At 34.9% G+C, this 24,335-nt stretch overlaps 1 protein-coding gene across 5 annotated transcripts in view; it reads left to right on the forward strand.

Annotated features, from left to right (window-relative positions):
• Nucleotides 1-385: 385 nt before the first annotated feature.
• The window catches only part of LOC132199740 (uncharacterized protein CG43867), a 142,370-nt gene continuing 118,420 nt past the window's right edge, over nucleotides 386-24,335 (forward strand). For all 5 annotated transcript variants that reach the window (XM_059624689.1, XM_059624687.1, XM_059624688.1 and 2 more), the window contains exon 1: nucleotides 386-565. The gene's annotated coding sequence lies outside the window, so the exon portion shown is untranslated. The remainder of the gene's footprint in view (nucleotides 566-24,335) is intronic.

Genomic DNA, 24,335 nt, shown 5'->3' on the forward strand with positions numbered 1-24,335 from the left:
AACTAAAAATGTGCCAACTTAAAGTGCGGATCATCATATAAAGTAAACGCTCGATCTGAATAGAAATAAGACGAAATGATGAATTTTTTATTTTCAAATTTTTATTTCTCTTCTCTTGATGGCGCTCTTCGTGTTTAAAGGGTTTCCCACTTTGCAAGCGCCGCCTCTGGAACTTCACAGATCGCGCTTCGGTCGGTCCATCGAAGCGGCGTCGGGGCCTGCGTGCGCTCCGGAGCTGCAGATGGCGCGGCACTGCGGGCAGGTGTCAACAAGTTTCACTCCCAAATTTTACTACGAGTTCTCACGCACGAGTGTGGCGACGCAGCGATTGGCGGACGCGTGCGGCGCGCAATTCGAAATCTTGCCAAACTCGGTCTGATTCGTGCATCGGAGAAGTGCCGGAAGTGGGGCCCGCAGCTGTTGCAGTCCTCTCGTGAATCGCTCGAGAAGTCTTGTTTTGTGATCGTGATTAGTCACACGTTCGAATTCTTATCGATACCGAGTGTCGCAGGCGTCGTCGGGTGCAGGCTGCAAGTCCAAGACACCGTCCAGTCGGCGGCTGAACGTGAGTACCAAGCACGGCGATCGTTAACCTCAAAAAGCGCCAGAGAATCTTTCTTTGGGCGGTCTCGGAAAACACCGCCCTTGTGCCGCGACCCACTCGATGCTGCGTTTTCCGTTTCCACTTTTCCACGCTCGACTTTCCGAATTTCACGCCAACACCGATGTCATTTATTCCGCTTTTGTAACGACTCGTCAGTTCCGTGCCTCAAAATCGCGTGATTATAGCGTGGGAATTAATTAATCCACTCTCTCTACCGATGGGAAATTATTTTTTATGCGTGTAAATCCTGACAGCAAAAAAATGTAAGCAAGACTTACAGAAGTTTTTATTTGTTTTTTCTAATAAAACATACTTAAATTTATAAGAGCTTCTAAAATAAAATAGACATTGCTAATTATTAAAATTAGTTCAATGAAATTTTTGTTGGATTTTACTGTTCTAAATAATAAATATATATTATTCTTTAAACAATTGAGCCACTCATAGAAGCTCCAGAATTATTTTCATAGGCCCATGCAATTTATATCTCTTTTTATATTTTTATATAAATTAACAAAATTTATTTTTAATTGGAAAAACATAAAAACATTTTATTGTACTCGTTTCTTTTAAAAATTGGAAATTAATTATATACTCTTTTACGGGTTGAAAATTAAAAAAAAATATTACCAAATTTTTATAACATTTTAGGAATTTTTTAAAGACAATTATAATTGAGTTGCATATATTAATTATTTTAAAATTTCTTACATTTTAAATTTAAAATTATGAAACAGAAGCATCAGCATGTGGGCAAACCAGGTTGGTGCTCTCCGAACAAACCCGCATTTTCATTTTATTGAGCCGGAGTGGGTTGCACGAAACGCGCTATGGTGCTGAAAAGAGAGCGAGCGCTGCCCCCGGTGGCCAGTCGTTCTCTCGACTCCTTTCCTCTTTTTCGCCGCCGCATGTGGGAGCGAGATTTTGATTATTCCTCATTGCACGAAAGTTTCTTTCTTCTGTAATGAATTTATTTTAATTCTGACGAAACCGAATCCAAGGAGGCGTTCAGAAAGAAAGGTTCTCGCGGCTGACAGGCGGTGAACCTGAAAATTGGGCCAACCTTGACCTTTTCGCGCTGCTGGGTGCGCAGCTAATTTCGGTGTCAAGATCGACCAATCTTAATTACAGACACTTTATTGTGCGTTTGGTAAAATTATATTGTTTGACCTAAAAAATCAGTATTTAGCAGCTTAAAAATAATTACTTATAAAAAAACAATTTTTTTTTCAAACTTAATATTTAAAAAAAAATCAATTAAATTTAACTGTTTTAATTATTGGTATTTTTTTTTTAAATTGAACGATTCAGGCGCAAGCTCGATTGATCAGACGGATAAGGTATACAAAACAAAAGTAGTTTCTCAATCATAATCCTCTCTGTTAATCCGATCCATTCATCAATCTACACAAAGTGACTCGCCTCCTCTCTTTCCATCGAAATCCTACACAACTCTCGACATTCAACTCAGAAAAGCGGCGTGCACTGTGTAGGTAGGATTACCAACATTCCAACAACCATCGATACAAAGCGAAAACAACTCGATGGTGTAATTATCAAAGAGAGGAAGAGAGAAAAATATATCTGTTGCATAAATAATTATTGAGCATGGCGATAATTATTCCAAGCGGATCAGATTCCGCCCACACTTCTGCCGAGCCAGATTAGAGATTGGACACGAGTGTTAATTATTTACGCTTGAGAGAGTTTGCAGAATGATCAAAGGCAGTTATAATTAGATCGTCGATATTAAGCCCATAAAAATTCTCCACTAATTTCACGGAATTATAATTTTTGAAATTTGGCTCTAAAAGAATATGTAAAAATGGAGGTTAAATTTTGATTTCTCAATTAATATTGTGTGCGCAATTTTTATTTTGTCTATCGCTGTTCTTGTAACAAATTCAAAACTGAATTAAAAAGTAAATTATTATTAAAAAATCAATGCTGTCACCGTTGTAAATTTAAAATTTTAGAACAAAATTAAATTGAAAATTTCTTTATTTAATTTTAGCTCTTTATGTACTTCAATTTTCAACTTAAAAGACATTTCTTAAGCCCAAGATTTTTGCAACAGACATGCAAATTGCCTCAAAATTCAAATTTCACTCAAAGTTTTGCAAATTTATGGAGAGACTGACGTTGGTATTTCACATGCTTTGTGTTCCTCCTGAATAAGACACTCGTAACCATAGCAGTGGTCGGTTTGTCTTCCCTGGTTAAAGAGTCATAATGCAGCATCCACCGGCGCAAAGCCAAAAGCGGTTTCTCGTAATAAAGCCCTGGGGTGGTTGCATAAGTAAAGAGCGTTGCCCACAGGAAGCGCTCGTCGATAAATTTATATAAATTTCGTCCACCGTCAAACACAAGCGGCCAGATAAGGGTGCACGTCTGTCTGCATTTCACTCGGCGGCTGTCCGACCGACGACCACTCTCATTTGCATCTCTGCAAACTTTCGAGTCTATCGGTGCGCGCGTAACTCAGCCGGCGGTGGCAGTTTGTGTGCGGCGTTTATCTGTGGAGCAAATTTGCGGAGAGGGAGATAATATTGCCAAGTTTCTTTGATGCACGCCTTGGGGGCCCGAGTTGCGCCGAAAAGACAAAGCATGAGGAACAGGAAGGACTGGAAACGAAGTCAAATGAACCGCTCTACAAAGACAAAATTTATTTGCACTGACGAAAAACAAAATACTAAAAAAAAGAAGGTAAATTTTAATTGAAAATAAAATATTTTAACGTTAATTTAGTCTCTCCTTTTAAATTAGTGAGATAAATTAATTATTTTTTTATTTTTTATATAAATTATTGTATTATATTTTGATTTGACACCATTTAATTAGTTAATGGTTAATTTATTTTCTAATAATGGTATCAAAGTCTTTTTGCTATATATGTATTATTTTTTTTAAATATACAAATATATTTTCAGAACGTTTTGTTCAAATGTGAACGCAACATGAAATTGGAATTATTAGGCCTAGCTTTGAGCAGCTTTGTGGAAATTGTATCTTTTAGATTATAAATTAATATAAATGTGATGCATTAAGCTGTTATATTTTTCTTATATTGCATAGAATGTTCTAATTATTCCAATAATTAATTAAAACAAAACAAATTGGCAAAATTTCTAAACAGACACGTCCCTCCTCTGTCATTTACCTTAGCGTCGCCACTTCCCTTTCCCTTTTACTCTGCCTTCATAATTCTCCAATTAAAATTAAACACTGGCACGTAACGAACAACGCAGGAGAGACAATGATAAATTGTCGCGGAACGCAGCTGTTCAATTATCTCTTTCTCCTCTCTCGTCTTGCCGCAGCACCAGCGTTAATCTGCCGTGCCTTTAATGAAATCCGTCTCGCGTTTAAAACGCACTTCCTTCCAAACAAAAGCAGCCAGTTTAGAGCATTAAATTTAAATCGCCGCTCACTTTTCCGGCTGCATCTGTTGCTTTGGCGCCAAACACCCCTTTTGTATACGCACGCAAAATGGTCAACTCGAAACTAACTTTACCGGCTTTCACGGAAAGTTTCGCGCAGGGTAATTCAATCCGAAAAGTGAATCAAACCGACTCAACCAAAGGAACAAAGCCAAGTGCTCTCTGAATGGGGAAATCTGTAAGCTAGAAATAATGGAAAACGTTGAAAAAAAAACTTTTTTTATTTTTAATTGCAACAAAAATAATTTATACACCAATTTCTTGCGTTTTTCCATTTAAAATATTCTTGATTTAGTTGCGAATTGTGTTGCACATTTATTGCTTATGAAATACGCAAAATATCAGGAAATGTTTGAAATGCTATTTATGTATTTATTTTAATTTCATAGTTCAATTAAATATTTTTTTTCAATAAAAATTGATTTCATTACGAATTGTACTTTTTGTCTTCAGTTTAACTTGAAATCAAAAATTTAAAGTACTTTGAAGTAACGTTTTCAGATTTATGAAAAGCCAGTGTCGTCATTGATCAAATAAAATGTTTCAAATTTGGCAAAACCCACGAAAGCCAAATCTTCAGATTTAAATTCGAGCAGTCGGCGCGCATATCGGATTATGAGTGGTATTATCCTGTTGGGGAGCAAAGGGAGGAAGCTAATATTTCGTGAACGGGCACCTGAGCTCTTTTCTCTTCTCTCTCTCTCTCTCTCTCTCTCTCTCTCTCTCTCTCTCTCTCTCTCTCTCTCTCGGCAATAAAGGTCCCCCAGCGCAGCGCGTGTGGGAAAAGAAGAAGGAAGCGGCGGCGGTGGCGGCGGCATTAGCTTGAATTAGTAACAAGGCGGCCCCGAATAAGCCCCGAGTACTTGAATGTATTATTATTCTGCAACCAACGATGTGCTACTGCTTTAGCATGCACAGGGGAAAAGTTATCCACTCCATATTATTATGAGATGCTGCTTCTGCTTTTTTTTTCGTGCAGCCGCGCCAACCCTCTGCGCTTTCTTTTCTCTCGCATGCCTTTTCGCTGGAGAGTGGAGGAAAAAGCATGAAAAAAGTTTGCATTTGAATGTTCTTTACGCATACATAGGTATCGTGTATGAGAATTGTCTCGAAAATGTGCAACTGCTGCAGCTGCTGCGCGAGATGGGGACGACAAAAGCCAAAAGAAAAGTGCTTTGTAGTGAATGCATGAGGTTTTGAGATGATGAAAAAATACAAATCTCTGCAAGTTTTTATTCATTGTTCAAGGGAAGGGTGAAAAATACAAATGCAAACACCTTGTTTTATATTTTAAATTTATAAATAGGTACAATTCAAAACAGCTGAAAATTATTTCAAAATAATGCTGGCATTGACAAAGTTTAATTCAAATTGTTCGTAACAAAATGAACATCCTTAATGATAGTTATCAAATTTTTACTGCTGCTCAGATAATAAAGCCTTCAAATGAGCTCTAGTCTTGAAAGATTAGGAAAAATCCAAATTTAAAATGAAACGGAAGAGAAAAGAAATGATCTAAACCGTCTTTTATCGTAGAAAAAAACACCAAAACACGAAAAAAAATTAATTTTTTTTCTCACTTTTAAATTGTTTGCTGGAAAATGAAAGAAAATACAACAATTCTTGGCAAATAAAATCAAAAAAAAAATCGTAAAGCCAATGTCGAGCAATTAAACGTTTATAAAAACCATTGAAAAATTGACGAGTTCAAGTTATTTAATAATTTATTTTTTCTAAAAAATTTTGCTACATTCTTGTCAGTAACTAAAACTGGATAAATGCAAAGAAAACGACAAAAATATTAGCTTATTTTGCCTCAAGCCGCGAATCAAAGCTAAAAGAATTTTATATCGTATTTGAATTTTTGATTATTTATTTTATTTGCTTTTCTCTTATTATGATGGTTATATATAGGTTTTGTTCTAGTGGATCAGAATAACAATTGCACCAAAAACTACACCCGCTCCCATAATCACCCACACAAATAGTGAAGCAGCAGAGCACGAAATGAAATCAAAACATTTACATTGGGACGGACGGCAAGCACGCGATCCCATCCGCTCCCTGGTCCATTTGGCCATTATTTCTATCTCTCTAGTTTATCTGCGCGAGTGTGTAAACGCATTTGAAACACGTGTTCCAAACGCAATTTCGCCCATCTCTTGAAACAAAAGCAGATCTCGCACGTTTGCTTTTTGTTTGATGGAGAAAAATGAAGAGAAATGAAATTGGTTTCCGAATTGCTTGATAAACATTTGTCCTTTCAAGGGAGAGTTTTCTTTGTGTTTATTGAATCTTATTTCAATAAAAATATCGTTTCTCGTTTCATTAAATTTTATGATAACTCTTTCAACTTTGGGAATAATAACTAAAGAAATATACAGATTTGTATTGCATTTTTAACAAATTAAAATACAATATCAATGAAAGTCTCTAGAATTTTAAAATAAATTTTTTTCTAAATTAATAAGCACAAAATAATCATGTTATCTAAAATGGGAAATCTAATAATTTTTCTCTACAAAAATTTTTGAAATAACATACAAAATCCAATCTTGAACGCCCTCTTTAATTTTGATGGATCTTTCTTTTTAATTTCAGCAGATTCTCTTGCTGATATCCTCAGTCTTCATATTCACGTCCCTGAATTTAGTCTTGAGCCAAAATATCAAAGCGAAAACAATCAACCAGCACAGTCGTCCGCCTCCTCACAGGACCATTTTTCATTTGCAGACGGCGACGGGTTTCTTTGTTTGCTCTTTTATCATTTTCCTAGAAGCGCCAGACGACAAAACAATAACGACCTCTTCATTCCGCTGAAACCCTTTTGCTCTCTTCGCGTTTTTTTCCCTTTCAATTCCTCTCCGGCATCAGCATGTACATAATATAAAAATTTATTTTTCGCACACGAGGCTGCAGGAAAATATCTATTGGTCGACGGCTGCTGCAAAATTATTTCAAACGAGCTTTTCGCCACACATTCATTCGCCTAATGGGCAAACTCGTCTCATTAAAAGGCACTGTTAGTGCTTATTTTATGGACCAAGTTGCAGATGCCGCGCTTATTTTTCGCCGACACGCGTTCTTATTTACAACCCGAAGCTCTGTACAGGGGTAGCCGGGCGACTGATAATTATCGTCGAGGGCCATTGAGCTGAACGAGCCGAAGGCAGCAGAGTGTGATGCAAAAAGTGACAACAAAATACCCCAATAATAATGCTCCCCAGACTGAAAAATTGATTCAGGCTATCAGATTGAAAGAGTGAAAAGTTTTTATCATTTTCATCATTGAAAATAGCAAAAAAAGTTTTGCTGCTTTTATAAAACGGATAATGTTTTCCATTTATTTGTCATCATTCGAGTGGACGAAAAAAATCGGAATGTGATTAAAAATAAGTTTAAAAATGAGAGGGCCTAATTTATTTTAACGTGGCAAGTGGAAAATAATCATTAAAAATGCAAATAATTTGAATAATGGGAGGTGTAGCTGTTTGTATATATTCAAGTCACTTTTTTTTTAATTTTTGACAAGTAGAGATGAATACACTTATTGTTAGTAAAATGATCACACGACATTCGACAATAATTTTAGAACAGAAGCTCTCTTTTGTTTATGGCTTGTGTTGAGAAAAATAGGTTTGGTCAGTAATAATTTTTTTGAATTTAATTATTGGGTAAATGAATTAATTGAATTCAATAATTGAAAATGATAAAACAACAGTTAAATTCTCCCCCAATAATTATTGGTAAAAGGAAGAAAAAAAAATGTTTAGGTTTTGATATATTGTTATTTTTTTTTTTTTTTTGCATTTCCCAATCTAAAAAATGATCGAATTTGTAATGTTGCATTCATTGAATTTATGGTTGATGTATTTTGGCAGAGAATTCAAAGTGATCGATGCATTGATAAAAATTTTACTATTTTTTTCTAACAATTTTGTGTGAGCTACTGATTTAAACATTTGAAAATTTTCATTGAATGGAGAGGAAATTATAAGAAATATTTTAGTTCGGAATTTCTTAGCAATTTATAAAAATAAATATAGCTTTTAATTTCGAATTTTACTGCAAACTTGCAAAATTCCACAAAATTAGTGTAATTTCCCATAATTTTTCATTCGAAAGGCCCGAAACTGAGCTGCCACGCTAGGCACGCGCGTTGAAAGACAGTCTCTCATTTGTCGGCCATTTGAAAAATGAACGCGGCCAAACTGGCTAACGAGCTCCACCCTTGGCAAGGTCATGATAACACTCTCACTCTGCCATCAAATTATCTGCACTCCAAATAGCATTTTGATTCCGCTCGAAAATTTGCAGAAAAAAATATTAATGCAACCTTCAGTGACTTTTCGAAAGTCGGAGAAGAGAATCTTCCGCATGTGTGCCCGGCGTGCGTCACTGCATCGCGTCCTCTGCTCCGTGGGACGAATGAGTGAAACACACAACTTGACCTATTATAGTCATCACGCATGGCTTGTGCTGTTATTAAAATATCTCTTTCTTTCTCTCGTGAGCAACAGACAATGACGTTTCGCGGGCAGGAAAAAAGATTATCTCTCAGGTGAGAGATGGGCCATGTATTGGATTGAGTAAGTGCGGATTTTGATATGCGAAACGGCACAACTTCGTGTCTTAATCAGCGACGACGGACGCACGGGTCTCGCTGCATATTTAATGAGGTTTTCTTCAATTGAGCGTGAAAGTGGTTGCATAACTCTCAAGGTTGATCAAATTTAAAATTATTTTTATTTTGGAACTAAAATTCCCTTTACCATTGTGTTTTGAACTGTAAATTGAATATTCTTTTTAATACTCCTTAAAAAAATTACATTATATACAAGATTCATTGATATTGTTTTTTTTTCTTTAATCAGATTCAATTTAAATTAAACATTTACTTCTTCCATTTCATTTTCAAAGACTCTCTAAGCTTCCTTAATAATTAATTAATTGTCTATTAATGTAGAATAAATGACATTAATTTAAAAACAATTAAAATCTAAATCTTGCAATTAAACAAAATTTTAACTTTGATATTTTGTGTACATGAAAAAATAAAAGGAATTGGTAAACAACATAAAAGTATCAATATTTTTTTTAAGTTACAGTTTTAATTTGAATTATTAATTTAACTAAAGTAATTAAAACATATTGAATAAAACTAAATTTAATATAATTGCAAATAAAAATATATTTACTTATTCCGCAAGCACAATGTTTTTTTCAATGTTTCATCAGCATTATTTGTCAAATTTATGAAAGGTGACCTCAGTGGCCACCTTCCTGTGAAGTTCGCTTTTGTCATTATATTTCGCTCGTTTTTGTCCTGCTCCCTTTGAGAGCAAAACCGCCTCTAGTGGTGGACGACGAGTGGAATAGTTTGCTGGACGGTTGGTTGCCAACTTTGCGCGGCCGAAAGATGAAAGGCGGCGATTTTAGCACTGCGGAAATTTTTCGCTCTCCAGCAGCAACTTTACTCCTTGAGGACGGTTTCGCCGGAGGAGTTGGGGTGGAGAGAACCTGCAACTTTTCGGTCGAGAGTAGTTGCAGAGGCACTCGTCGAATTCATTTCGCAACTATTCAGCCTCAAACGCCAAAGCAGCTGCAGCATTTCGCGGAGGAGATTTTCAAGCGCTCCCGGCGGAAAAGAGTATCAAAAGATACACATAAAAACTATAAATAAATAATGCAAGCTGGTGAAAAGTTGAGGTTTGATTTTCACACATGCTAACTGTTGCATATTTACATAAAAAGTTTTGCATTTATTATGCAGTAAGACCGATTGCCTTCATTTTTTAAAGGCTGATCTTCATCTGCAAGGAAAGTAATCCAAAAGCTCTAAAAATTATAACCCTCTGCAAGTGAAAATATGTCTTAACAATAAATTCAACTATCAAACCGGTATTTTGGCAACTTTTTTCCATATTTAAGATTTTTTAGCCTATTCAAATCTTTTAATTCTAGTTTTTATTTTTCAAATTTTAGCCACTTTCTGATCTTAATCAAAGCTGAAAAAACTCAAGGATTTTGATTATTTGGACACTAAAAAGATAAAATATAAATTAATTATTGATTTCTGAGAACATCATTTTTTTTAATTGGAATTACTTTGCTATGAATTCAAAAATAATGAAATGGATATCAACTGATAATATATGTAAATTCATCTGGTCCAGACATTGTGAGTGTTTGCTCTAATCAAATCGAATAAGGAATGCCGCAGTGTGGTTGCGCAATGCACGGCAGTCGGTACATCAGCAGCGGCACTGGCGGCGGCGGCTCCCCAAAATGTCTCTGAGGAAAAGCCGCTGCCGCCCCGCCGACTATCTGGCAAAAAGTAGCACCAGCTTTGGCGAATTTCGCCCCGCAATGGATGTTTGCCAAAATTAGCTGACGTACGTTCAGATAATTTTATGCTTCCGAGGCAGAAAAACAACGAGTCGGTTCTTCCTCTGCGCAGCAGAAGAGCTGGAAAAGCCGAGAATATTTGGCGAGCTCTGCTGTGCGAGTTTGTTCTTTGAATTTCCGGGTGAATTTTTTCTCTCATTTGGATTGTCATGCATGAGAGAACAACAAACTTTCCTTCATCCAAGTATCACAAAAGTTGAAAATCGTTGATGTTTTAAGAACTAAGAGAGAATTTAACAAACAAATAATGTTTTTGTTTAGATTTTAAAACGTTTTTGAGAGAGATTTTTTCTTAATCTAATTTTTTAGTTAGAAATTCGTACAAGTTTTTCAACTAGAACAAAATTATTTCTCAGGACAGAAATTTAATTCTGCTGTTTAGGATGAGTGATTTCTTATTGAAACTTGAAACTTTGATATAAAAATTAATTTTCCGGGCTTGAAGTTTTCTTTGATAGTTTCAGTTTAATTAACGCTTAATTTCTCATTGAATAAGAGAAGATTTTATAGCAGACACGTAAGAAAATGTTTAATTTTTTCTCAATATTTTTCCACTTCTATTATTTTTTTAATTAAACATAATGATCAATAAAAATGAACTTTATCTCATGCGTTTCGTATTATAGAAAGAACGAAATTTGCAGGCCTAATTTTTTTCCCGCATCTTTTGGGAAAAACCGCAAAAAAAAGCAGTGGGCGCCAACTGGTGCATTTGCGAGCTTTTTTGTCGCCGGCACATGTTACCCAGGAGGCTTTTTTCGCCGCCTTTTAAAACGACACAGCCAAGGTACGGCGGTGCGCCTGGTTAATTTAAAATGAAGCGCCCGAACCAAGGAAGTCGCTCGAATAAAAGCAGCATTTAAAGTCTGTGCCGCCGCGCACGGTGCCGGGCCAAGAAAAAGGTCCGATAAAATATTCAAACCCCTCTTAGCCACACACACTTGGGCCGTAAATCCGAGAGAGCCTTTTCGCTCTTTCTCTCTCTTTGAGTTGCAATCACATCGTGCTGATGCAAATTGAAGTTAAATCGGCGCGTAAAGCCGCTTGTTTACCGGCCCTTTTAATCCAACACGCCACTGTTTATTTTCACAAGAAATGCGCCTCGAGCTGGTAAACCTCATTTTGCATATTGTTCAGATTCGAGAACAATGGGAGGAGGCACGCAACCCGCTCTGAAATGATTTCATACTTCAGCAGTTTTATAATCTTAATTAAATACAAAAGAAGGAAATAAGATTTCAGGCTTCATTGCTGTAAAATTAGACATTTACCTTCAGAATTTATTTTTGTTCAATATTAAAATCGAGGGAGTTTAAATTAAAGAGTCAGAAACGTTCCAACATAAAATATTTGTGCAAAAATTTATCACATGAAAAGATTTTGAGATATATTAATTAAATGAAATTTTCAATTTTAAGAAATAACTTGTTTAATTTTTATTTATTTTTAATGAATCAAAGACATGGAATGTTTTTTCTTATTTATTTATTTTTCCAAATTAATTATTTAAGGCAAGATGTTATTTTTATTTGAATACATTTAAATTTGAAACTGACGTTAGTAAATATTTAGGAAAACAGATGCGCTTTGAAAATGAATTGAGTTTTCAAGTACAAGTGTTGTGTTGATTTGAATTTAAAATCATTTACAATTATTCAATTGTCACGTTTTAGAATTCTTAAATTCAAGCAAAATCTTGTAATTCCGATAATTATTCATATGTATGGTCAGTTTTTGTTTTTTTTTTCTGTAAGACAACTCGAGAATATTTATCCAATTAAATAGTTAAAATAATTCTATTACAATATTTTCAATGTAGTTTGATATGATTGAAAGCCATCCAGAATTTGCACAAGCCTGTTGCGCCACCAAATTCGCATAAAGTCCACTCGATTTTCCACAAACGGCCGTGAGCAAAATTTGATCACCGGCCGTTGTGATTTGAGATGAATTTTGCGAAATGGAGTGAAACACGGTGGTGTGGCGCGGGCGGTTCATTAATGCAAATGAATCTGGTCTCGCACTGCACACCTGGCATGGTATAATTTACAGCGCCGACTACACAATGCAATTAGCATTAAATATGCGGCGACGTCGTAAAAAAGCAGCGAAAAAAAGTGGTGCATACAGATGTTTATCACACTCGGCGCCTGCATTCGCACTAATGGTCCAACTCGAGCGCTGGCCGTGCTACCTATTATTACACCTACACATGTGTCCCCCGCACTAATAAATACGCCGCATTGCCAGAGAGAAAACCAGAATATTCACGCCGGGCACTGCATGCATTTTATTATGCAACCCTCCCGAGGGTGATTAAATAAATTTACGAGCAAAGTTTTTATCCGGCAAACAGGCCGCGGGTGTAATGCGTTTTGTTTCAAATTTTAATTGGCACCGGCCGGCCTGGCCGAAATTTACATTTAGATTATTTTTTCGTCATTTTCGCACTTAATTAAAACTGCATGCGTGACGCGGTGCGTTGGCATTGTTCATGGAACAATAAGTGTCACGTCATGTGGAGGAAAAAAAGTCGCCAGCATTTTTTTTTAAAACGATTTTTTTATAGGAAAAAAAATAAAATAATTTATGTCAAATAATAATTTGGAAAAAGAGAATTAAAGTTACTTCTAAAGTTCTAAAAAATTTTGAAAGTTTTGGAAGTAATATTCGTTATTTATTCTTTTGTCACATATTTACGATCAGAATGATTAAAAAAAATACAAAAGTTTGTTGCTAATTGTAAGAAAATTTTGGAATCAATTAAAAAATATTAAAAAATTGGTTTTTTTCAGTCAGTGATTAGTAATTAATAATTAAATTTATATTTAGAGTAAATTTGCTCAATTTTTGTTACTATTTTATTAATCTACTTTGAGAATTGAATTTGTTAATTAAATTTCAGAAAAATTTGAATTTACAAATTTCTATTTGAAGCAAATTCTAAAATTCTCCACTCGGTTTGTAAGACTGAAAACCGTCCTATCGGAGGAATTTAGCAACAAATGTGCGTTTCTACCCGCAATAAATTGTTCTCCCCCTTGGAAATTTCATGCCTACCGAAAATAAATCCAAACGAAATATCAACACAGCGGATCTAAAGAGTCGGCGGCCGCTGGCATTCTCCGACATCATTTATTCAGCGTCGGCCAGAATATCCGTACAAACACAAAGTGCGTGAATGTATGGGTACTCATATGTGTCCGCTTTGATCCCCAAAGGTACAAACACGCCATGCCCGTTCCAGAAATAATAATTCAGGCCGTTCGTTTGTGCGCCGCCATTGTATGTGCACAAATACAAAAGCTTGAATTGCTGAGCGAGAGTGAGAGTTTGTTTAGTTATAATAACAAAATAATAACGCACGAGCCGTTCTCCTCGAATTGAAATTCCTGGTATAATGTCTGTGTTATGAAAATTGTAAATAATGATTGGGTTTACTGGAAATGCATGGATTTGCGCCCGCCATTGGACACGCAACGCAAATTACAAAATTACTGTCGACACCAAACCATTCAATTCCGATATCCTGGCAGCACTGATTTTTAAATAAGACAAAGCAATTTAACATTAAATTCTAACTTCTCAAATTTAAAAAAAAATAAAAATCATCAGCTTGAATTAAATAATTATTTTCATTTTAAATATTTTGAAAAATATATTTTAAAATTATTTAATTAAAAAAAGTAAAAATATCCAGTTTTTATTTCTTTTCGCTTAAAATTTCTTTTTGTGAACTCTTAATTTAAGCATAATTAGTTCAGCCGTTCCCACTTCCCACAAATTGGATGAAACTTCTCCGAGCACTTTCAGACGTTTAAACGGTGAATTATTTAATTTACCATTTGCGTTTTTCATTCCTTTCTACATTTTCCCCTCGCATTATTTACATGCTGCATGCGTGTGTACCTGCGTGCTTTCAAGCAATAAATCCCACTTTTGCAGTCAGGCACGCCCCTTCATTATAATAATTTTGTTTGTCCCTTCCGAAATTGCTCTTTTTTCTCATTTTTAATGATATAACAACCACGCCTTCTTTCATCACCAAATAATATCAATACATGGTTGAAAAGTATGTTTGTTTGTAAATATCATTAAATGACAATAGATTTTAGCCAACTGTGTAAGATCAAATTAAATTAAACCTGACTCTTTTGGTCTTTTTTCCTTTACAAAGATTTTTCTGATATTTTTATATAAATTTCTGTAGTATTTGAAAAATGGCTTTTGCTAAGAGATTTTCTCTTTAATTTTTATGCTTCAATTTGAGCATCAAATTTATTTTGTTCCTAAATTTATTTAAATTTTAGAGAATCTTCTTAAACATTGAGGAAAATCACGTTTTCATTCAAATAATGATTTTCTTGTAAATATAAAATCGCACCTTCAATAAATCGGTTCGGAGAGCAGTTTGAAAAAGCGCTTTACTCCCGCAGGTGCTTGTCGCGTGTGCACTTTTCCAAATAAAGAAAAGATCGAGCCGCTCTCCGACTGCACCCCCAGCATCAGCAAATCGAAGTGGGAATCTAGCCAGTGTTGAATTATTGAGGGCCGTACTTGGCAGCTAGGGTTCGTATCCCCCAAAACGGTCACAAAATTTATTGTGCCGGTGCGCGCAGAAAGCTGCCGGCCGTGCGTATGAATATTCAATTTTCAATCGCGCGCCATACATACATAAGGCATTGACGCCCGAAATGCTGTATGTCGCCGGAATGAAAAAAGTTTGCCGCAGCCGCCGCCGGCGGGCCATAAAATATTTCCCTCGGCCGACATCACTACCACCTTTAATATTAAAAGATCTGTGCGGCTTTTGGTCCTTCGGCGTCCCAAAATGGCCGGCGTCCATTATTGAATGATCAATTCACGCGTGATTTGCATCCGAAAGACGGACCTTTCTTTCTTCTAGCGAAGCCTTTCGGATGTGCAAATTCGGTGGCCACCCGAACGAATCTCGACACTCTCAATTTGGGCAAGCCGGAGAGACCGAGCGTAACAATAAAGGCGGTCTTGTCCAACACGCTGCCTTTACATACAAATGAAGCGAAATGCTGCTGTACACGCGTTTATGCAAAGTGAACAAGAAAATTTGTAAATATTTAGTGAACATTTTAAAAGAGTTGGAGAAACTTTATCCATGATTACAAGAAATAGAGAATTAAATAACTTGCATAATTCTTATAGCACATTTAACTAACTAATTTGGTTTGAATAATTAGAGCAATATGTAGACTATAATTTTAATATCGTTCTCTTAATTGTTCATAATCATCAAATTAACATTTTAAGAGAGAGAAAAGAAAATTTTAAATTACTTCGATCGAGTAAATTAACTATAAGACCGAACGTTTTTTATTTATAAGGAAAATTTGGAATATTTTAAGTTTGAAAACCTGACGCTCAACGGATGGATATTTAAAACCAAAGAATAAGACCAACGCATCGCAACGCATAAAACAAAAGAATTCAGTTTTTATCGTTTATTGACCAATCAGAAATGATACAATCAAACTGGTACAACCTCTGATTGGCTAACAACGATTAAAAATTAATACCATTACTGGTATGAGCGCCCGCTATTTAAATTTGTTTCAATAATTGACGCTGGATACGCACCTAAAAAATTTATTGAAGTCATTAATAAATGAACTTTTCCGGACTTATGTATTTTGAAATATTATCTACCAAAGAGTGGAGATTCAATAAAAAAAAAAAATTTTGCAAGTAAAATTTTTATGCATGCGGTTACTGTATTAGATTTTGTGAATTTGATATAATGTTATTATAAATATTTTTTTTACCTAATTTATACAATTATATTGATGTTAGTTAATAATAATTAATTAATAAGGTAAATATATTTATTGATTAAATTTTTAAAAAATAATTGAACATAAAATAAAACCTCGATTTCGTAGGTAAAGCAAATCGTAGATACCTTTGGGGATACAAATTTTCATATTACTGGATTTTTCTTTTTCAAGTATTTGCCAGTTTTTATAGTTTCAATTTAAGTTCTTATAATCAATATTCTATATTCAGCTTCTTAAATTGACTTTTTGGAGCAGGGGAGTTGGTCTGATTAATTCTAAACCAGAGGGGAAACGATGCAAATCGAAGTTTGGAACCGTTCCAGGTGTTGTTTGTGATTAAGGCTGGTGGTGCAGGGCGGCGAATGACATGGCGCGGCAATCATTGACAGTGAGCGCCAGTTTGATTGGATTCACCGCACCGAGGGAGCAGCCAGGACGAGGCAAATTGAAAACTAGGACAATACATCATTAGTTCATATATGCGAAATGTATGCACGCGCCATTTGAATTCCGATGAGACCGCAATCAATATTTGCCCACTGTTTAGTTTTGCTTACCTCTATATCCGTGCAACAGCGACACGAAACAAAGTGGAGCATCAAAATCTGAATGACACGACAGCAGACAATGCTGCCGGCTACACCAATTGGAACTAATGGACTCGTGTTAGAATTTAATCGAATTGAACCGATGCAAATATGGAGCGCGGCGAAATTAAACGCTGCTGAATATGTTCATTAAAAGAGCCGACACGTTTAAATAATATGTGGCTTTTAGCGACCGAATTGATGAAATGGAAGGGTTGTTAACTTCATTGGTCGCATCAATTCATCTGGAATTCAAAAAGATACCCAGGGAAATTTTATTTATTAATTCACTAAATAAACTTCTGAATTTTCAACGTATGCAACCTGTGAAACAATTTTTAAAGGAAAACGAGATTTTATGGATTTTATAAAAACAATATTAAAACAATTTTTAATATGAATTACAACAATTAAAAAATCTTTTCATGCAATATTAGGTGAAAAATTTAAATAAAGCAGTTTCATTTTCAAAATAGGCCTCAAAATTAAATATCGTCTGGAGTTTTTCAGGGGAGTTTTCATAATTTTAAAATTAAATTACATAAAATCTCCTCTCCTCGTACTATGAATTTCTCAATCAATTTTTTTTTTTCAAAATTGGTAATAATGCGCATTGAAGATTTTTTATTTTTGTATTTAAGAAATTACTTTTCGAACTAATTTAATATCTTTTTATTGCCGTAAAAGTGAAATAAAAAGAGTGAATATAAAAAGAAAGAAAAAATACATTTTTCTCTATGGCACATTTCATTTGGAAATTAACTTTTTTTTAACCCTTTCCGCTCAATTATGTAAACCACCGCCATTGTTCCCAAAAGGCAAACTTTATAAACAGTGGCAGACCCATTCTAATTCTGCACCAAAATGTTGCTTTCCAACCATGTTGTTGTTCAGCTCCGTATTGTTTTGGGTGTATCATTTTTTTTTTTGCTCTATAGCTGCGCGAAACAGGCTCCAATTTCGTTTGCGGTTTTCTCCGTGCGGATGGATCTTCTTTGTAGTGCAGAACAAGCGCGGCTGCGGGTGTTCGAGGAGTTACATTGCTCGCGTCTCGGTTATCCTTAATTTTCTGCCTGGATGGATATCATCACTGCATTAAAACGCCCTCCTCGCCTTGCCCTCGCAAGAAGAGACCCATTTCGCTGTCGTGTTTTTCTTGCTCGCTCGCGTCACTCAAGCCTGAAGCAAAGGACACGGACAGACCCCGGCTGCCTCTACGGGAAAGGGCAATAAAATTATTATACCCCTGTCTTTTACGGCCGTCCACTTTGGACCAGCAACGTTATTGCTTTCTTGCACTTGCCCATCAAACGCAGACTTTCCATCAGTGATCTAGCAGATTATTTATATAACATAAGCAATTTTGTTATTATCAAATGAAATAAAATCGAGTTTTGTGGTTTCAAAAATTTGAATGTAAACAATGCGGTGTTACAATTGGCCTGGTAAAAAAATTATAATAATCGAACGAATTTTAATTAATTATATCAATAAAGCTTTGCGTGGGGATCTTTAAGCAATTGCAATTTTATTAAACAATTAAAAATTACTTTAAATTTAATTTAAAATTAGTTTTATATTTTGCAATTTTATTGTGCAATTTAAATTTTGCACCGATTATTTTTTTATTTTAAATCTTTATTCCTGCTGTTATTCAACGCTTCTTTTTGCGCTAGGAAATATTATTATTTTCATATTTTTTTAATGAAATCATTAAAAAAATATTTATACCGCAGCCAGCCACATATCAATCAAATATATCAGCCTGATAATGGTTTAACAATCATTCTTACCTTAAAAAAATTCTTAACATGAATTTAGTATTATTATCAGAATTATTACAAATTCACTTTTTCTAGAATATGCGAGCATGGTTGATGTATTTACAAACCCATATCAATCAATTCTAATGGACTGATCTAAGTGAGATTGCCTTGCCCCTGCACCAACCCCAAAAGTTATCACAGTCGTTGCCTCGGACACGTGTAGTGTACGTTTGTCGGCTGGCTAATTTCATTCATTAGTGCGTCTGACAGGCGAAGTAATGGCCCGCTCTGCATCATCCCGCGAGTGTCCCCCTATCTCGGGGGTGACTTGGCCGGGGTCGCAATTAGCACCGAGTCGCTCCATTGAGATTCAACCCCTTTCCGAATTCCTGCATCTGCGAGTGACGCCCTTCTCTGCTCGGTTTAATTCGCAGTGACAGTGGTCAGCAGGATATTGCTCGGCGGCCGCAGCCTTCCAAACTTGTTAAATGACACAATTGAGTTCAATTACCCAAGGCTGCCCGCGCGACGGCTAATTTCACTTGGAAATGTATTCAGCGGCAATTTGTTTGGGTAACCGACCACCGCGCCGACTGAAAAACATCAACTCCACTCGAGCAAAAGTGAACTCTCAAGGCTGCGCGTTGATTTGAATGTCAATGAGTCATCCTGGTCGCAGAATTTTCAATTTATTCCCTAAGAGAATTATTTGAAATTTTTATTTTTCAGTCATCATTTTATTATATGTTTTTCAGAATCATTTAACACAAAATATATTAAAATTACAATACAGTAAAGACTATAAGGCTACAATTGCTTCCTTCCACCATCTTTCTAGACAACACTTAAAAAACTGAAGGGCAGATAAGGCAGTATTTACTTATTTATTTAAATTATTGTTCTCTTCTACACTATTCATATTTATATTATGAAAGATTCGGATTATAAATAACTCAAATAACTTTTAATTATTACTTATTACTCTAAATAAAATATTTGAGATTTATTTGGCAAATGGTTATACTTTGTAATATATTAATTTTAAAACATTTTAAAATCTCTAATTAAAATAAGATATTAAATAAATTGTTTCGGTGAAGATTTTATACTAACAATAAGTTAAAAGTTGTACGCAGATGTTAAAAATAAAATCATAATATATTAAAAAAGAAGTAAATAATTTAACATAATAAAAATTAACAAAGTGCTCCCCAAAGATAATCAGCAGCCTTCTGATTCTTAAAAAAGTAGGATTCCTTGAAACATTGGAAATTAATTTAAAGGATGTCAATTTCTTATAAATATAAATTTTATAAAAAAAAAATAGCAATTTTAGGAATTGTAAAATTTTCAACAAAAATGAGTCGGCCAACAGCTTCCCTTTCATTATGTGTCTAGTTTGAATTTGTTTTTCAATTAAAAAATGTAATATTATTATTACTTATGTAAACAAGTTCTTTATTGCTCAAAGAAAATCAGCAAAATCTTCAATCTTTGCTTTAAACTTTTTAAAGTAACATTGAAACAAAACCTTTCTTTTCTCTCATTCTATATTTTCATAATGGTTTGTTCATTCGTTGAATTGCGAGAATTGAAAAATTAGATCTGGAGCATTTCGCAGCTCCTCATATTACATCTGGCTGCGCGCAAAATGAATTACGCTGCGTGATGCTGAATTCAATTATGAAAAGCATTATGGAATTTAAGACGGAGCAGATCCCTGGATGACGTGTCGGGGCTGTGTTGCGGAGAAAAGCTCCTTTACATGGATGTATTTCGAGAGCTCGTTTGCAGCTGGTTTGTGAATTTAGGACTGCCTGGGTCCGCAAGAAAAAATTCACTAAGCACTTTACTTGGCACCGAGTCTTTCTCAGAAGTGATAAATTTAATTTAATATCAGACTTTATAAAAAAGATCTTTAAAATAAATTCATAAACAGTGAAAAAACAGATAAAAAATCAACAAATAATTTAAAAATGTTCAAATTTACTATGGATAAGAATGTAGAATCAGTAGAATGAAATAAATCGCCAAGATCGAATTTGCCAGAATAAATTTTGAAGCAAATTAAATACAAAGGAATATTAAAAAATATTTTTTACCAGTCTGACGCGAAATAATAAACCCTGGCAGGAAATAATTTTGCACAAGAGAAACAAGGATCGATACTCTCAGCCTGCTTAAAAGTTTGTTTCCATTATTTTCGCCAGGCCCTTTATTGTTGTTTTGTCATTATGCTAAAAGCACTTTTGTTTTTATCCATCCCTTTATGGAGTTGCAGAGCTCGCTCTCATAAAACCCGCGCGCCGTTCGCTCTAATACGGCCCAACGTCGGGCATTATCCACAATTGATTACCCCCTGTGTGAATGTATGAATGTACCGAGTGCCTGCCGTGTGCAGACGGTTTTGAATATGGCGAACACACGAAATGTCGGTCAATTGTTTTTAAGGGCACGATTTACTGCCCAGATTTAAAAGTCGGCTTTTCTTTTAAAATTTCAGCCACGAGAGCAGTTAAAACAAATGGTCTGCACCGAGATTACGACCCGCCTTCATAGAAAAAGAGTAAAAATCCTATTGTTCTCCATGAGGGCGCACTAGCTTTTATGCGAACGAGTAAAATCGATAAGAGCTTATTCAAGAGTGGAAAAAATAGCGAATCGTATAGTATTCCAATCAAAGTTTAGAAATATATCTTTTCAAATATTTTGCAAAGTGGAGACCAACAATAATATATTTCCAACATGTTAAAGCACTCTGAAGTCTCATTAAGGATATACATATTGTTAGATAATAAAAATTGTCAATTACACTTTTTAAAATAAAATTAAGTAATTTATTTTTTAGACCGTAATTGACTATTTTTATACTGTACTGTTAAATTATTTGTTTTTCAACAAATTTATATTTTTTTATTAAAATTATTATTTTAACTGCAAAATTTAATTATTATTTTTTTTACATGTAATTAATCCTTGGTGCAATTGCAAAGAGTAAACAATAATTAATTATTTTTTATTTATAAAGTTTTGGTCACCACATTGCCTGCAATTGATTCATTGAACAAATAACTGAAACAGCCAACAATTTCTTTTTCTTTTTAGTTTCTGTTGAATTTTTGCTTAATAAGTGTTTGAAATTATCCCAATGTTAGAAAGTAAATAATAATAATGATAATAATGTAGAGAGTTTTAAGAGTATTTGATTTTTTCCCACTAATTTTTAGCTATTAATAATGGTAAAATGAATATCATACCTTGGTCCACAAACATTTTAATAGCAATCAAATTTGTGATTTAACTTTAAGTGACGTTTCTGTAAAAAAAAAAAATAATAATTCCAACTTTTCTCAACAACTGGGCGATTGGCATTTTTATCCTCCCTTTACTTTAAAATTGAAAAATAAAATGTATTTTCTGCACCCAATAAATTATTTCTTTTAAATATAACTTGGCCTAAGCGACTTAAACACAAAAAATGATAAAATTACTTGATTTCCTCTATTTGAAGTAGGTTTTTTGAATTGCCACAGTCGAACAATATCTCCGACACTTTTGAAAAAATTGTTGTAAAAAGTCGACTTTTAGCCCAAAACTATTAAAAAATGAACTGCATGATCTTAAAAAGTAATTTGCTTACACAAATTAAGTAATATTAAAAAAAAAAGATTCCGTATCATTTAAAACTGAAGATTGACAAAATAATAGTTTTATTAATTTTACAGAAATTTTGTTTTAATTTTACAATTTAAAAAAATCTTAAAACTGACAATTTCTCAAAACGCCATTGATAAGTCTGATTCAACAAAAGAGCATAGCTGCGAAAGTAAATAAATTGCATCCTCGAAATGAGCATCCTTTGAGTGCGAGTCTCTCTCAGGTAGGCGTGTGGGATGAAAGCGCACCTACGTGCCACGTCACGTTTGCGCGACACGCCGGAAACAAGCGTTTCCGCGACGAGTCGCATTTGCGCATCCTAATGACCCGAGAGAGCCGCCACTCGTCTGCAAAAAAAAAATAAATAACTAGTAGCGAGACCGGCGTGGATCAAACTGCAGAACGTCTGGCGCTAATGAGTGCAAAAAGAAGAGAGAGACTCTGACGAATGAAATATCCGAAACTTTTAATTCGCCCGGAGGAACGAAACTTTGCGGTTTGGAAATGCAAATTATTCGGCTCCCCCTTGCTTTGCGGTAATGGCGCATAATTAATTTAATTAAAGCAAAAGTGTGGAGGATTTTAAACTGTCACGCCGCGCGCCCCCGGGATGGATTTTATTAAATGCCACGCCCCAATTTGCACCGACATGGGGGTGTTTTTCGCGAGACAAGAAGTGAAGAAGTTCCCTCGCTTGTCAAACTCGAGACTTTCCTTTGAACTCCTCCTTATTTGATTTCCAGAGCGATTTCACGCTCGCTTTTGGATTCGAAACGTAATTGAGCGGAGTCTGATTTAATTTTGCAGAGCGTGTCGAATTTGAGAACATTGAAATAAGTTCGGTGGCCCCTTTTTTTCTCTTGACAAAATAAATTCCATCACTCAATCTCGCCGCTCTCGATTGCTCGGCACTGCAATTTTTCTCTCTCGCCAGCAACAAACACATCCGGCGCCTTCTCTTTGCATAAATTTCTCGTTTCTCGCCTTGGGGGAGCAGAAACAATTTATTTTTGATGAAACACCTGGAATTTCTCGTGACACTTTTGCGCCGCTGCCGCATTTTTCTCGGCTCAACCGTCAAGAGAGTGCCGCTGTGGGATTTCAAATTCCAACACTCAGAGTTAATGAAATTCAACCGGAAGTGGTGAAACTTTCATCCACAACAAAAACAAAACTCTGAAATATGGTCAAATAAATTCAAAACAGTTTATTTTTTCCCTCGTAATTAAAGAAAATAATTTAAAATTATAATTGGACTGTAGGACTTGTGTCTTTTTTAAAATAGGCAATGCTGTATGTTTATAGAATAACTCTTTGGTTAAATTTCAAAATAATTAGAGTAGGGTATTGTTTCATGTTAAAAAACAAAACAATTGAAACTGTCAAAAAAATTATTAAAATTAAACAGTCCAAAATTTCCAAACAGTAACAATTTTTATTTTTGTTTTAAATCACATTGTCAAAATAAGCGATCCATTATATAATTAATTTTTGTTGTGAAGGAAGAAAAAAATAACAAATATCCATTAATTTTATTTTCACTTGAGGAAGCCCAAAAAAATCACAGTTATCAAAATTTAAATTAAAAATTATTGACCGTTCAAATCAAGTACTTCTATTTTTAAGTCTATCTGGCATAAAATTTTTGTTATTGAACTTATTTTTAATAACTTTTTCCTCTGGTTTTAAACTCCAACAGCAGTTGGCATTATATAAAGGCACTGCTTTTGCTGCAAACTATGTAAATAAAACAAGGCATGGTAGCAAAAAAAAAAACTTCCGTCCCTTTTTGCCCTCTGCACCGCACGAGTTTTTGTCCACACAAAATTATGCGATATACACGTCTCGGCGGCTCGCTATCGCACGCAATTATCGCGTCGCACCGCACCAAAGCTCGCTGGACACAATTATTTAATTTGGAATTACTTAGCAAAGTGCCCCACGGCGGCTGTGCAACGAGACTATCGCGTTAAACGCGATTAAATCTCATAAACATGCGTTCCAATTTATTTGCGTGTGCGTGAGCCTTGTTGGATTTTTTAATCCTGTGATTATGTTGAGGT

This window comes from Neocloeon triangulifer, unplaced genomic scaffold (assembly GCF_031216515.1).
Source record: "Neocloeon triangulifer isolate White Clay Creek 2 clone unplaced genomic scaffold, ASM3121651v1 ptg000014l, whole genome shotgun sequence".
NCBI lineage: Eukaryota > Metazoa > Arthropoda > Insecta > Ephemeroptera > Baetidae > Neocloeon > Neocloeon triangulifer.